Here is a 12131-nt window from a genome sequence, read left to right on the forward strand (position 1 = left end):
CCAGTGAACAACTCGATTCGCTTCCTAGACATGAGACTTTTGTTCAGCGTGAATCACGCATGCTGGATGTATGAGCCTCGCGCTATGAAACCGCTTTTGCCTTTTAAATCAGCGCATAGCAAATTGGTTAAGAGAGGCATAGTGAACTCCTGCTTCACTAATGCCCTGGACAGATCATGTTTCCATATGATGGAAACAAGCTTCCAAAATCAAGTTGAGCGTCTGAAAGAAGCTGGCTACCCGGATTCGCTTCTCATTTCTGTGGCAGAAACAATAAAAAAGAAGAAAAAGCCCAGAAGCAGAGAGAGCACTAATGACAGAGACAAAAGCAAACGTGACAAAGTCGCGGTAATCCCTTACAAGCACCAGCTATCTCACAAGATAAAAAAGCTCGGACAGCGCATGGGCGTAAAGGTCGTTTTTTCGGCACCTTACAAGCTCTCTCAGCTAGCCAAAATGACATGTGTAAACAATAGGCCCAAACAAGCTTGCACTGTCAGGCATAAAACCCAGTTTGTCAGATGTGACATGAATGTAGTTTATAGAATTCCGCTATCTTGTGGTGCGTGTTACATCGGGCAGACTGGGAGATGCCTAAATGAGCGCCTGCGCGAGCACGCACGCAATGTGCGCACTGGCAATGAGGGTTTTTTAGCTCAGCACGTCAGTAGGTGTGGCTGCCTTGCGCAGTTCGAAAGCACAGTCGTAATGTTCAGGCACAAAGACGATCATACCCGTATGATTGTCGAAGCGGAAAAAATGGCACGGGAACCAGAACACTGCGTCAGCAAACCGTCGTTAGCTCTTTTAGATAAAGAGCTACGGTATCTGGCAAGTGGCGCACATGGTCCTTGAATCTGCTTTTGTCAAACGTTCACGTTTTGTCGATTGTTAAGTGCTAAGTCATCATTTTTTTGTAGATTTTCGTGTTTTCTGTTTCTGTTTCAGTCATATATATGTGGTTTGTGAAAAATAAACCTTCAGTTGATAGTCTGCGCTTGTCCTTGTATCTTCTTGTCGTCCGTGTTTACTACCGCGCAGTTACATACGTAGTTCAGTGGTGTCAGCATGTTTGTCACGCTACCTTTTTGCTAACTCAACATGCCTCTCCCATAGGCGTTTTCCTGGGTGTCTGTCCCCTTTCGGTCAGGTTCTTTTGTTCATGCTGCAACATGGAAGTTTTCACTCTCGAAGGTAGCAAGAGTGCACACGCCGCACTGTTGTGCTCCTGTTCACTTCAATCAAAGTTGTCCCGCTGTGGAGGCCTAGTGGCTAAGACACTCGGCTACTGACGCGCAGTTCGCGGGATCGAACCGGCTGCGGCGGCTGCATTTCCGATGGAGGCGAAAATGATGTAGGCCCGTGTGCTCAGATTTGGGTGTACGTTAAAGAACCCCCGGTGATAGAAATTTCCGGAGCCGTCTACTAGGCGTCTCTTATAATCATAAAGTGGTTTTTGAATGTTCACTGATTGATATGTAGGGTTTAACGCCCCGAAACCACCATATGATTATGAGAGACGCCGTAGTGGAGGACTCCAGAAATTTCGATCACCTGGAGTTCTTTAACGTGCACCCGAATCTGAGCACATGGGCCTACAACATTTACGCCTCCATGAGAACTGCCGCCGCCACAGCCGGGGATACCGCGACTTGCGGGTCAGCAGTCGAGTACCTTAGCCACAAGACCACCGTAGTAGGATGGTTTTGGAATGCTAAAACCTGCATATAAATCAATCAACTTTAATCAAATTTCGAAGCTAAATATAAAAACAGGTTGTCACCAGAAGCACTCACATCAACGCGACACAGCGGCTGAGTAGATGCGTCGTGAGCGCGGTGAAATTGAATTCGAGACGTCGTCGTACTAACGCGATAATATAACTTTTATTCTGCGTAATATAACTTTTAGTCTGCGCTTCAAGCTGATAGATGAATCTTGCCGCTCGCTGGCGTTTCGGCGTGAGGACTGCATTTCGGCGAGATGATACTTTTTGCGCTGACCCGTTCTTCATCGCGGCTGTCTGTCGATCCAACCCGTTGACGCGTGAACTCCGATGCACACACGCTGATTCCGAGAAGGCCACGATTCAACTCTTATTTGCCATGTTGTCGTGTGACTGTCAAGCGTCTATTGCGCTGGATGCTGAGCTGCAGCTTCTTTGCATATGAAATGCTATGGCCAGCTTTCTCTACTTATGTAGGGCTGGGGCAAATAGAGGAGCTTCTGAGAACCTTGCTTCTTCCATTGATTGATACGTCGGGTTTAATGTCCCAAAACAACCTTGCTTCTTCCAGCTTTTCAAGTTGGTCATGTACTCGTGCGCTGCCTCAACTTCTAAGTGAAACGCACACCAGCTCTGGCCTAATTTTGATTATACTAATTAACTATGATTTAGCAACATAAAGCTGGGCAGTTTTTTCTTGATTGGGGAGGTTACTGTGGTGATAGCGCCCAGGCGCGTCAAGTGTCCGCGTTATCTGGCGCTGTCGCCCGTAATTGTAAAGTGTCGTTTGCACGTGACGTCATTGGTCACATGAGTGTCTGCTATATATGTATGCTGGTTGCATGGAATAAAGGATGGACGTTATCTCGCGCGCATCGGAAGCGGCTCAGTCCCTTTCTCAGCTCCTACGGCCGGCCCGGACGCGCATGGCGTTTCGCTAGGGCGCAACACGACATGAAGTCAGAAGTGGGATTCTTCTGATATTCGAGGGGCGTTGCACCAGTCTTCGTCAAGCGGCGCTATGTCAGAAGACAAAGAAGTCAAGCCAGTTCACGGCATGTTCGCGGTTCCAGCTCCGCCAGCGTTTGACTTCGACCGAACGTCCGAATGGCCTTCCTGGATCCAACTATTCGACGACTACCGCTTTGCCTCTGGCTTGAATGAGCGAAGTGAAGAAGCGCAAGTCCGGACTCTACTCTACACAATGGGCAGGCAAGCGAGAGAGATATTTTCGACCTTCACACTATCTGAACAACAGCAGAAGCAGTATGAAGTCGTCAGAAAAAATTTCGACGATCACTTCGTGGCCGCACGGAACCTCGTTTACGAGAGCGCATGTTTTCACCGACGCATACAACAACCAGGCGAGTCAGGCGACCAATTCATCACCGCGTTGCACACACTGGCGGACCGGTGCGACTACAAGGAAAAGGAACGCATGATCCGCGACCGGTTTGTAGTCGGCCTCAGTGATGCCAAGCTCTCGGAGTCTCTGCAAATGGATGCAAATCTTACACTCGCCAGCGCTTTGGCAAAAGCTCGCTTGAAGTAGACCGTCCAACGACAGCAGCAACAGCTGCGAGAAACCAGCGACGAACCTTCGGAAGCGCCAGCCAGCAACCTGGACGCGGTCAACAAACAACGGCAGCCCCGAAAGAATTCTTTAGGACAGCGTTCCGGCACCTCGTCAAGGACCAGTGCACCGGTCACACAAGGTCAACGCGCCAGACCACAGTCCTACCGACCTCTCACATCCAGTTCATGCCCCATCTGCGGTCAAGGAGAGCACCCGAGGACCTCCTGCCCGGCACGAGCTGCGAAATGCAACTACTGCGGTTGTTCCGGACAGTTTCCAGTGGTGTGTCGAAAAAAGGCTGCAGGCGAGAGAAAGAAGGTACAGATTTCTTCTCTCCATAACCTTTCCCTGCCCAAATAATAAGTGCGTCATAAACTGATTCGTTTTTCTGCAATTGTGTCTCTCTGTGGAGCTCTGAAGTAAACCCCAGCGTCACGAAACGAAAATGTTCACTCTTTGGCTTTCAAAATGAACCCACACATATGTGTGGGCTGGGCTTTTATTTGAGTGACTTTCTCAACAGAAAAAATAGTGGCGCATGTGGAATTTCCGCCCCTTAAAATTTCGTATGGAACATTTTGAAGCAGTTTCCGTCACTTGTTAAACAAAGGTACACGTCGCACGTGATGCAGCGTGTGCGGCTTCTTGATGGGCACCCTGGCAGCCTGCAGGATCACGCATTTTTGACAGCGTCAACCGTTGGGAAGTGGTCAAAAGCTTCGATGCGGATGTCAACACCTGGAATTTTCGCCACCCTGATGGCTTTGTCGACATGCACATCACGAAGGCACAGTGATTCATTGTTGTCAGACCTGCTTCTTTTAGGTGACGCACAAAGGGCTTCACCAATTGCGAGGCGGAATTGAAGGAGGTCCATCGTGTCACGTCGTTGGGCACCATTCCTCTTGCAGTCCTCACGGCACTGCATCAAGGCATTCACAATGGACAAATCCACCATGTGAAGGCTGACTTTTAGAGTCCATTTCTTTGTTTTGATGGAGATGCGGTAGTACTCTAGCAGCTGGTCGCAGACATCAACTCCTCCCATGAAGGCATTGTATCTGCGAACAACCGCTGGTAACTGAACATCAATGTACTGCTTGGTTTTTTTGGACCATCGCTTCACGGATTCCACTGGACTCGCGCCGGTACATGTAGAGGCAATAGTAACAGACTTGCTGTCCTTCCATTTAACAATGGCAGCTTTCCCATCCGCTCTTCTGAATTCCTGGAAATCGCCTTACTTCATCGTCGTGTCACTTTGAAAGTGAATGTTTTTGACGCGGTTTGTCACGATCGTTCCAGTAGCGTCAATCTCTTTGTCAATTAGTGCATCCAAAAGCGGAATGGTTGTGAAATATCTGTCAAAATAGACCGATGAGTGTTTTGGCAGCGTTTCCACCAGCCTGAGGACAACGTTTGGACCGAGGCCGAGAGCAGTACCTGCAAGTGGCGTCGATTTTCCTTGGTAGACCTCAAAATCTATCACCAGTCCGGCAGAGGTAGTCAAAACAAAGTTTTTCAAGCCAAGTGGCCTTGGCTTTCCCTTCACATATTGCCGAAGCGAGCATCTGCCGGTGAACGGAATGATTTGTTCGTCGATTGAATAACTGACAGGTGCTCTGTCCAGTTTGTGGCAGCGCTTGCACACAGCATCAATGATTGGCTGCACTTTCCACAGCCGGTTCTCTTCTGGTTTATTTGGCGGCATTTGGGTGTCCACGAAATGAAGGCATGACCTCAGCGTTTTGAACTCTTCACGTGGCATCACGTTAGTCACTTGGTCGACTTGATAGCCCCTGCGCCAATACATGTGAATGTTCGGAAAGCAGATACATCCCATGATTATGTGCATGCCAGAAAGTTGCCGAATTTTCTGTGGAGTTGCCTTGAGTATTTTACCAGTTGTCGACATGCAGTACATGTTGGTCTTCTATGCGGCATTTTGGAAGAAGGAGTCGTCAAAGTATTCAGAAAAATATTCAAGTGGCGTGCGCACGTTACCCGGCGGCTCACTGAGATCGTACTCGGAGGATGGGAGCGACTTTTCTTCAAAGGGCTCTTCCATCCAGATATATTTGCCTGATGGCGCACTTTGTGTAGCACATGCTGAAGTTTGTGCGATCGTGTTAGCAGCATCATCAAGGTCTTCTTGACTTTGCTCCTCTTCGTCATCGGCAGCCGCAACATGGCGCTCTGGTAACTCCCAGTCCGGGTCATCATCGTCGCTGCTACATTCAATGTCAGATGATTCCAACATCTTCATAATTTCCTCCATGTCATCATCGTTTTCGGTGTTGAAGATTCCTGCAGTACAAATTTTTTACACAATCAATGCAAGCGAGAATTCTGCGCTTCTAAAAAAAGCGCGTGAAAACACCAGCAGCCTGCCGCCGGTAGCTGCGTTCGGGAGCGCATTCGTAGTCACATGTGCCCAACCCACACATATGTGTGGGCTGCACTTCGAGTACGCCTTGGGGGCTATTTTAAGCATACTTTTGCCCAATTCTTTCACAAATATGTTCCGTGATGACTCAAGATGCATATTCAACAATTGCATGCCCTTCAAAAAGCGAAGTATCAGTGTTAACTGGTACTTACGTCTCATGGCGGGCGGCCGCTTGCTTCTTGTGGTTTGCGCCATTTTGGAAATGCGATGGTGGGCCACCTGGTGGCTTGTTTGCGAACTGCCTAGATCGGTTAATTCAGTGAACCCCCACAAATGTGAGGGTTGGGCTTCAATGTTTGTGGAATTGACCGAATAGCCAAAATTAATTTCTTTGTGTACCCCGTTTGAGTGGGCAGGGCAGGAAAGGGATATAGAAAAAGGGGCGTATTTAGTAGGCGCGGTAAATGGGGAGCACTCCAATTCTCGGTATGATCAAGTTATCATTAACGGCACTCCGGTGTTCGCTAAACTTGACTCGGGTGCAGAAGTGTCCGCTGTATTCTCAACATTTCTGGGATTGCCTACCAAATTAGACAAGTGCGACATAACCTTAACAGGCCCTGCGAATGAGCCACTGCATGTTCTCGGAAAAGTTTTTGCCACTATACAGTGGAGACAACGCATTGTCCGACAAACTGTGTACGTAGTCTCGCCTTTACGCTCGATACTTTTGGGTCTCCCAGCGCTCGAAGCCCTTGAGCTGATCAAGTTCGCTGACTCGGTCAGTAGCGCAACAGCCATCGAAGCTTCCTACCCCCAGCTTTTCGGTAGTCTGGGAGCTATGAAAGGGGAATACAATATCAGACTGAAGCCGAACTCGGTACCCTTCGCTATTCCGGTTGCGCGTCGCATTGCCTTACCCCTGCGGGACCGAGTGAAGCAGGAGCTCGAGCGTATGGAGCGAGATGACGTAATCCGCAAAGTAGACGAACCATCAGAATGGTGCGCAGGTATTGTACCAGTACTAAAACCTTCTGGAGACATTCGTATTTGTGTTGACTTGACGCAACTAAATAAAAGTGTACTTCGCGAGCGCTATGTTATGCCAACGGTTGAAGATAGCCTTGGTCTGTTAAGTGGGGCATCGGTTTTTTCGAAGCTGGACGCTAATTCTGGATTTTATCAGATCAAGTTGTCGCCGGAAAGCCAATTGTTGACTACCTTCATTACGCCATTCGGGCGATACTGTTTTCAGAGGCTACCGTTAGGAATAACGTCAGCAGCTGAGTTTTTTCAAAAGAAAATGTCGCAGATTCTGGAAGGAATCCCAGGCGTGGTAAACATGATGGATGATGTGCTCATTTATGGCTGCGACTAAGCTCAACATGATGAGCGTCTGTGTCTTACTTTAGACCGTCTCATGAGTGCTGGTGTTACGCTAAACAAAGAAAAGTGTTGTTTTGGAGTAACCGAGATAAAGTTTCTTGGTTGTGTTCTAAGTCGAGACGGAATCAGGCCGGACCCTGAAAAGGTCCGGGCCATCAAAGAACTGCCGACGCCAAATAACGTGTCTGACGTTCGACGGCTGCTCGGTATGACTAATCATCTGGCAAGATTCATACCAGATTTGGCTTCAAAAACGGCGCCGTTACGTCACTTGCTTTTGAAGAGTTCTGAATGGACGTGGGGACCAGCCCAAGAGCAAGCGCTGTCATACGTTAAAGACGTTATTGGTTCGGCGTGCGTCATGGCTAACTATGATGCAAAGTACCCTACGATTCTTTCCGCCGATGCGTCATCATTCGGTTTGGGGGCGGTACTGATGCAAGTTCAACCAAACAACGAAAAACGACCCGTTGCCTTTGCATCGCGATCGTTGACGCCTGTCGAAACCAGATATTCCCAGATTAAAAAAGAAGCACTAGCAATGACGTGGGCGGCAGAACGATTCGAAGGGTACATCAAAGGTGTTGAAATTGTGTGTGAAACCGACCACAAACCTCTTGTAACCTTGGTGGGAAAATCTCCTTTAGATGTTTTACCACCTCGCATTCAGCGTTTTCGCATGAGGCTCATGCGGTTCAGCTATAAAGTTGTGCATGTCCCGGGCAAAAGCTTAGTTACTGCAGATGTGTTGTCGAGGGCCCCGATTCGGGGAAAAGAAACTGATAATTCACTGTCTATTAGTGACGTCAGCAAGCACGTTTCAGGATCTTTGTCAAACGCGGTCGAGGCCAGCCTCTTCGAGAGAGTGAAAGCAGAACAAGCCGCTGACGAAGTTTGTCAAGCACTCGTAAAATTCAGCCGGAAAGGGTGGCCGAAATTCTCATCTCTTCCGATGGTCTTGCGTCCATATTGGCAGGAAAGAGCCACGCTTACAGTTGCTGAAGGCGTGCTACTTAAAGGTATGAGGTTGGTCATTCCTCAAAAATTGCGCGCAGAGGTCTTGATACGCTTGCACGAGAGTCACCTGGGATTCGAAAAATGCAGAGCTCGAGCCAAAGTGTCGGTATGGTGGCCAGGGTTGAGTTATCAGCTGAAAGCTTTGGTTACCAATTGCCGCATATGCGCCGAGCACAGACACCAAAAGCCAGAACCAATGATCTCGACAACCACTCCACAGCGTCCTTGGCAAAAACTAGGAGCTGATCTCTGCCATGTTCAAGGAAAATGGCATTTGGTAGTCTTAGATTATTTTTCTAGGTACCTAGAGATCGCTGTATTATCATCTACAACGAGTGCCACTGTCATTACGCACCCTAAAAGTTTCTTTGCAAGACATGGCATACCAGAAGTTGTTATGTCTGATAACGGAGCGCGATTTGTGTCGCAGGAATACAAGTTGTTCACTCGCAACAACGGGTTTCGCGCTGTGATGTCTAACCCAAAGTACCCCCAGGCAAATGGTGAAGTAGAGAGGATGGTCCAGACCATCAAAGGTCTCATTACAAAAGCGAAGGACCCATATCTTTCTCTCCTAGCGTACAGGGACACTCCGGGGCCACTTGGAAAAAGCCCTGCAGAACTTCCAATGGGCAGGCGGCTACGCACAACGGTGCCTGTCCATCCCACAAGCCTTCTGCCTCAGACGGTGAACCTGAGAAAGTTCAGAAGCCATGATACAACCACCCGACAGCGGCAGCGTAGGAACTTCAACCTTCGTCATAGGACTACTTCGTTGCGAGCACTCGAACCGGGCGGGGAAGTCTGGGTGATGGACTGCAAAGCAAAAGCGCGAGTCTTGCGACTTGCTGAGCGGCCGAGGTCGTATGTGGTTAGAACTTCCACTGGTGTAGTTCTAGAAAGAAACAGGAAATCCTTGGTGCGCTTTGTTTCACAGCCAAAAGAAGGTGAGGATGAGGGAGAGAGCGATGATTTTCCTAAGGCAGATGATAGTCGGGTAGAAACGGAACAAAATTCTAATCGCGTTACAGACAGCATGGCGCCTGACGATCTATCTAGCCCTTCCTTGCCGGGAACTGGCCTTCCTAAATACCGAACGCGATCTGGTCATCTTGTTCGGCGGCCGGACCGCTATGGGTTCAGTAATTGACTGTATTGTTCTTGCGCATTTTTTGTTTCTGCAAAGTGTTCTTTCGCTGGCAGTGCTGCGAAGTTTGTTGCAACTGTCAGCGTATTGTTAAAGAAGGGGAGATGTGGTGATAGCGCCCAGGCGTGTCAAGTGTCCGCGTTATCTGGCGCTGTCGCCCGCAATTGTAAAGTGTCGTTTGTACGTGACGTCATTGGTCACATGAGTGTCTGCTATATATGTATGCTGGTTGCATGGAATAAAGGATGGACGATATCTCGCGCGCATCGGAAGCAGCTCAGTCCCTTTCTCAGCTCCTACGGCGGACCCGGACGCGCATGGCCTTTCGCTAGGGCGCAACACGACAGTTACAATGAAAGTGGCAATAATAACCTCGGGTGCGATTAGCTGGGTCATCATTAGTAAAAAGCTGTTTAATGTAATCCGAATTCACACGATGTTTTATTGGCATATTAGTAAGATATAATGAAGACTATTTTACTTAGCCTGCTCATGAATAACGTCGCCTTAATTAGCATACTTTAGGTAGCACATTCCTGCCTTTATATGGCTTAATTAGCATGTTATTATTAGGATGTGACGTAATTTCCTCAGTCTTACCTCGATGGTCATAACATGTGCATGTCCTGGCTTAGCTAGCCAAGTATACCACCATCAAAATAGCTAACTAGCTGGCCGATCGTGCTCGGTTGATGCAGATGATGAAGACGACGAAGAGGACGCACACTGGCAGAGCAGTGCGCTAGAATGTACAGATGAACCATAATGGTTAACACGCGGCCTCGAACTTACCTGCGGTCGCGATGTTGTAAGGCGCTCGACAGGAACTAATCTTAAAGGCCACCGTGCCCATTATTCTAAAGCTGACTTAGTGCATACATTAGGAACTACAAAATAAATTTAAACAGCCCGTGTCCTTATAAAATATCGTTGGGAAAAGTTTCTTACACTCTTACTGCATGGATGCACTTGTTCACACAGTGGAACGACAAATAAGTGAAATAAGATACCTCTGCTTTGCAAACACCGCCTAATTTGTCTACCGTTCTTCACACAATGCAGGGTTTCATCGTAGCCAATGAAACGCAGAGTGCTGAGGGGTGGCTTTCTTTTTTTCGTACTTCTGGCTCATTCAAAAAGAGGTGTCGCCAGAGCTAAGAAAGGTGAGTTTAGCCATGATCGGGCTCCTGCGTGGCACCACTCAACCGCAGCTGAGCCCAAGGCCACGTGTAGAAACATTAAGATCAACCTGTACATTCAGGTGCGCTGCTCGGCCGGTTTGTTTGTTTCCCTTGACTGATGGCTCGTACCCACTCAGGGGGATCGGCCAAGAAAGCGTAGTTCATTTTTACTGTGATAATTTTAACTATGTGTAATGAACTTATACTATAATATGACTAATGTTAGGAAAACCACATAAACAGAGAGCAAACGAGAAAAAAAATAGAAAAGTAAAGTTGAGAAACTTTGAGATTTCAGGTGTTGTGAATACCACTCAGCCGTGTTTACTTCACTTTGCCATTTATAATTTTGAAGGGGGTAATAAATAATAATTATTTGACTGAAGATAACAAAGGTATACGCTTGGTTGCCTCAATATAATCGCCAACTGCATTGAAAGCATCCCTGTGGCAAATATCCTAAAACAGAGGCACTAAAGCTTAGTGCAGTTTCCACTGTCAATCTACTGCCTATTTTCAGAAATGGAATAACTAGTAACCTTTTTCGAAGTATATAGCATATCGGCAACAATACAAAAAATAATGTTCTAGTGATTCCATTTCTCCGCAGAATGCGCAGAGGGGTGATGTTGTCTGACCAGCTCTGTGTAGATACACGTTTAGGGGGGGGGGGGGAAACAGGACATCGAAATTTAGTAATTAAAACTTCAAGCTTTCTGGACGGGCTCCAGTGGGGTCGTCATAGAAACTTGAGGTGGTTATATTCTGTCCATGTAATTACTTTTTCTATCGTATCAGTGGAGATTGCTGATTTTTGATATCTCATTGCTGTAATATGTTCAACATCTTGCAGTATGGATAATTAAAACTGGGCCATCAAGTGCGGCTCGTGCGAAGGAATCGGTCAATTCATTTCTTCTTAATCCACAGTGTCCCGGAACCCATAGTAACCTCAGGAGTCTACACTGCGGAGGTACTAATGTTTTGAATGTCCTTAGAATTCGAGAGTTCTCTGTAGCTGTCAGAGCTGCACAAACTGAAAAAGAATCCGTCATTATGACTGCGTTGTTGTGATTTGATGGAAGTTTTCGAAGAGCTAAAATAATCGCTACGAGCTCCGCTTCAAGAACTGGGGTAAAATCAGGCAGTCTCACTGAAAAGGACTAGTCAAGCGAATGAGAGGCAATGCCTACACCTGCCTTTTGATTATTTACTGAAGCATCTGTGGCTATTATATTTTTAGTTTTTGCATGCTCCAAGTAATCTAATAATATGTTATTTAAAAATTTGAGAGATTGTAACTTGGCGTTTGGGGGAATATATCTTCATACTCAATTCTAACATGACAATTCGAGTCATTCGTCTCAATTACATTTCTAATGTTCACATTTATACTTAGTAGATTCTTTTCTACAAACATTATCTGAGGTATGTGAAACCCTTGCCAATGAGCAAAAAAGAAGGCGTCTGGGTTTGGCTGGTGTGCGCCCTGTTCGTCGTCTTCATGACAATGACAATGACTTTATTTTCGCATAAATACAATGAATGATACGACGGGGCAGGCGGAAATAGCTGTCGTTTGGACAGCTTGACGAGGCCGCTGGCCCCCTCATTGGTGCTGAGCAGCAGTGATGCAACAACAGGAAACCAACATAAATCACCATTATATAATACAAGACATATATAGAAAAAAACAATGTCTAAGTATA

General features: G+C 47.2%; 1 protein-coding gene and 1 pseudogene across 6 annotated transcripts in view; both read left to right on the plus strand.

Annotated features, from left to right (window-relative positions):
- LOC119178190 (ATP-binding cassette sub-family C member 4) overlaps positions 1-12131 on the plus strand; it is a 2441444-nt gene that overhangs the window by 451895 nt on the left and 1977418 nt on the right. The gene's annotated exons all lie outside the window — the stretch shown is intronic.
- On the plus strand, positions 2468-3696 carry LOC142774592 (uncharacterized; annotated as a pseudogene).

This window comes from Rhipicephalus microplus, chromosome 1 (assembly GCF_043290135.1).
Source record: "Rhipicephalus microplus isolate Deutch F79 chromosome 1, USDA_Rmic, whole genome shotgun sequence".
NCBI lineage: Eukaryota > Metazoa > Arthropoda > Arachnida > Ixodida > Ixodidae > Rhipicephalus > Rhipicephalus microplus.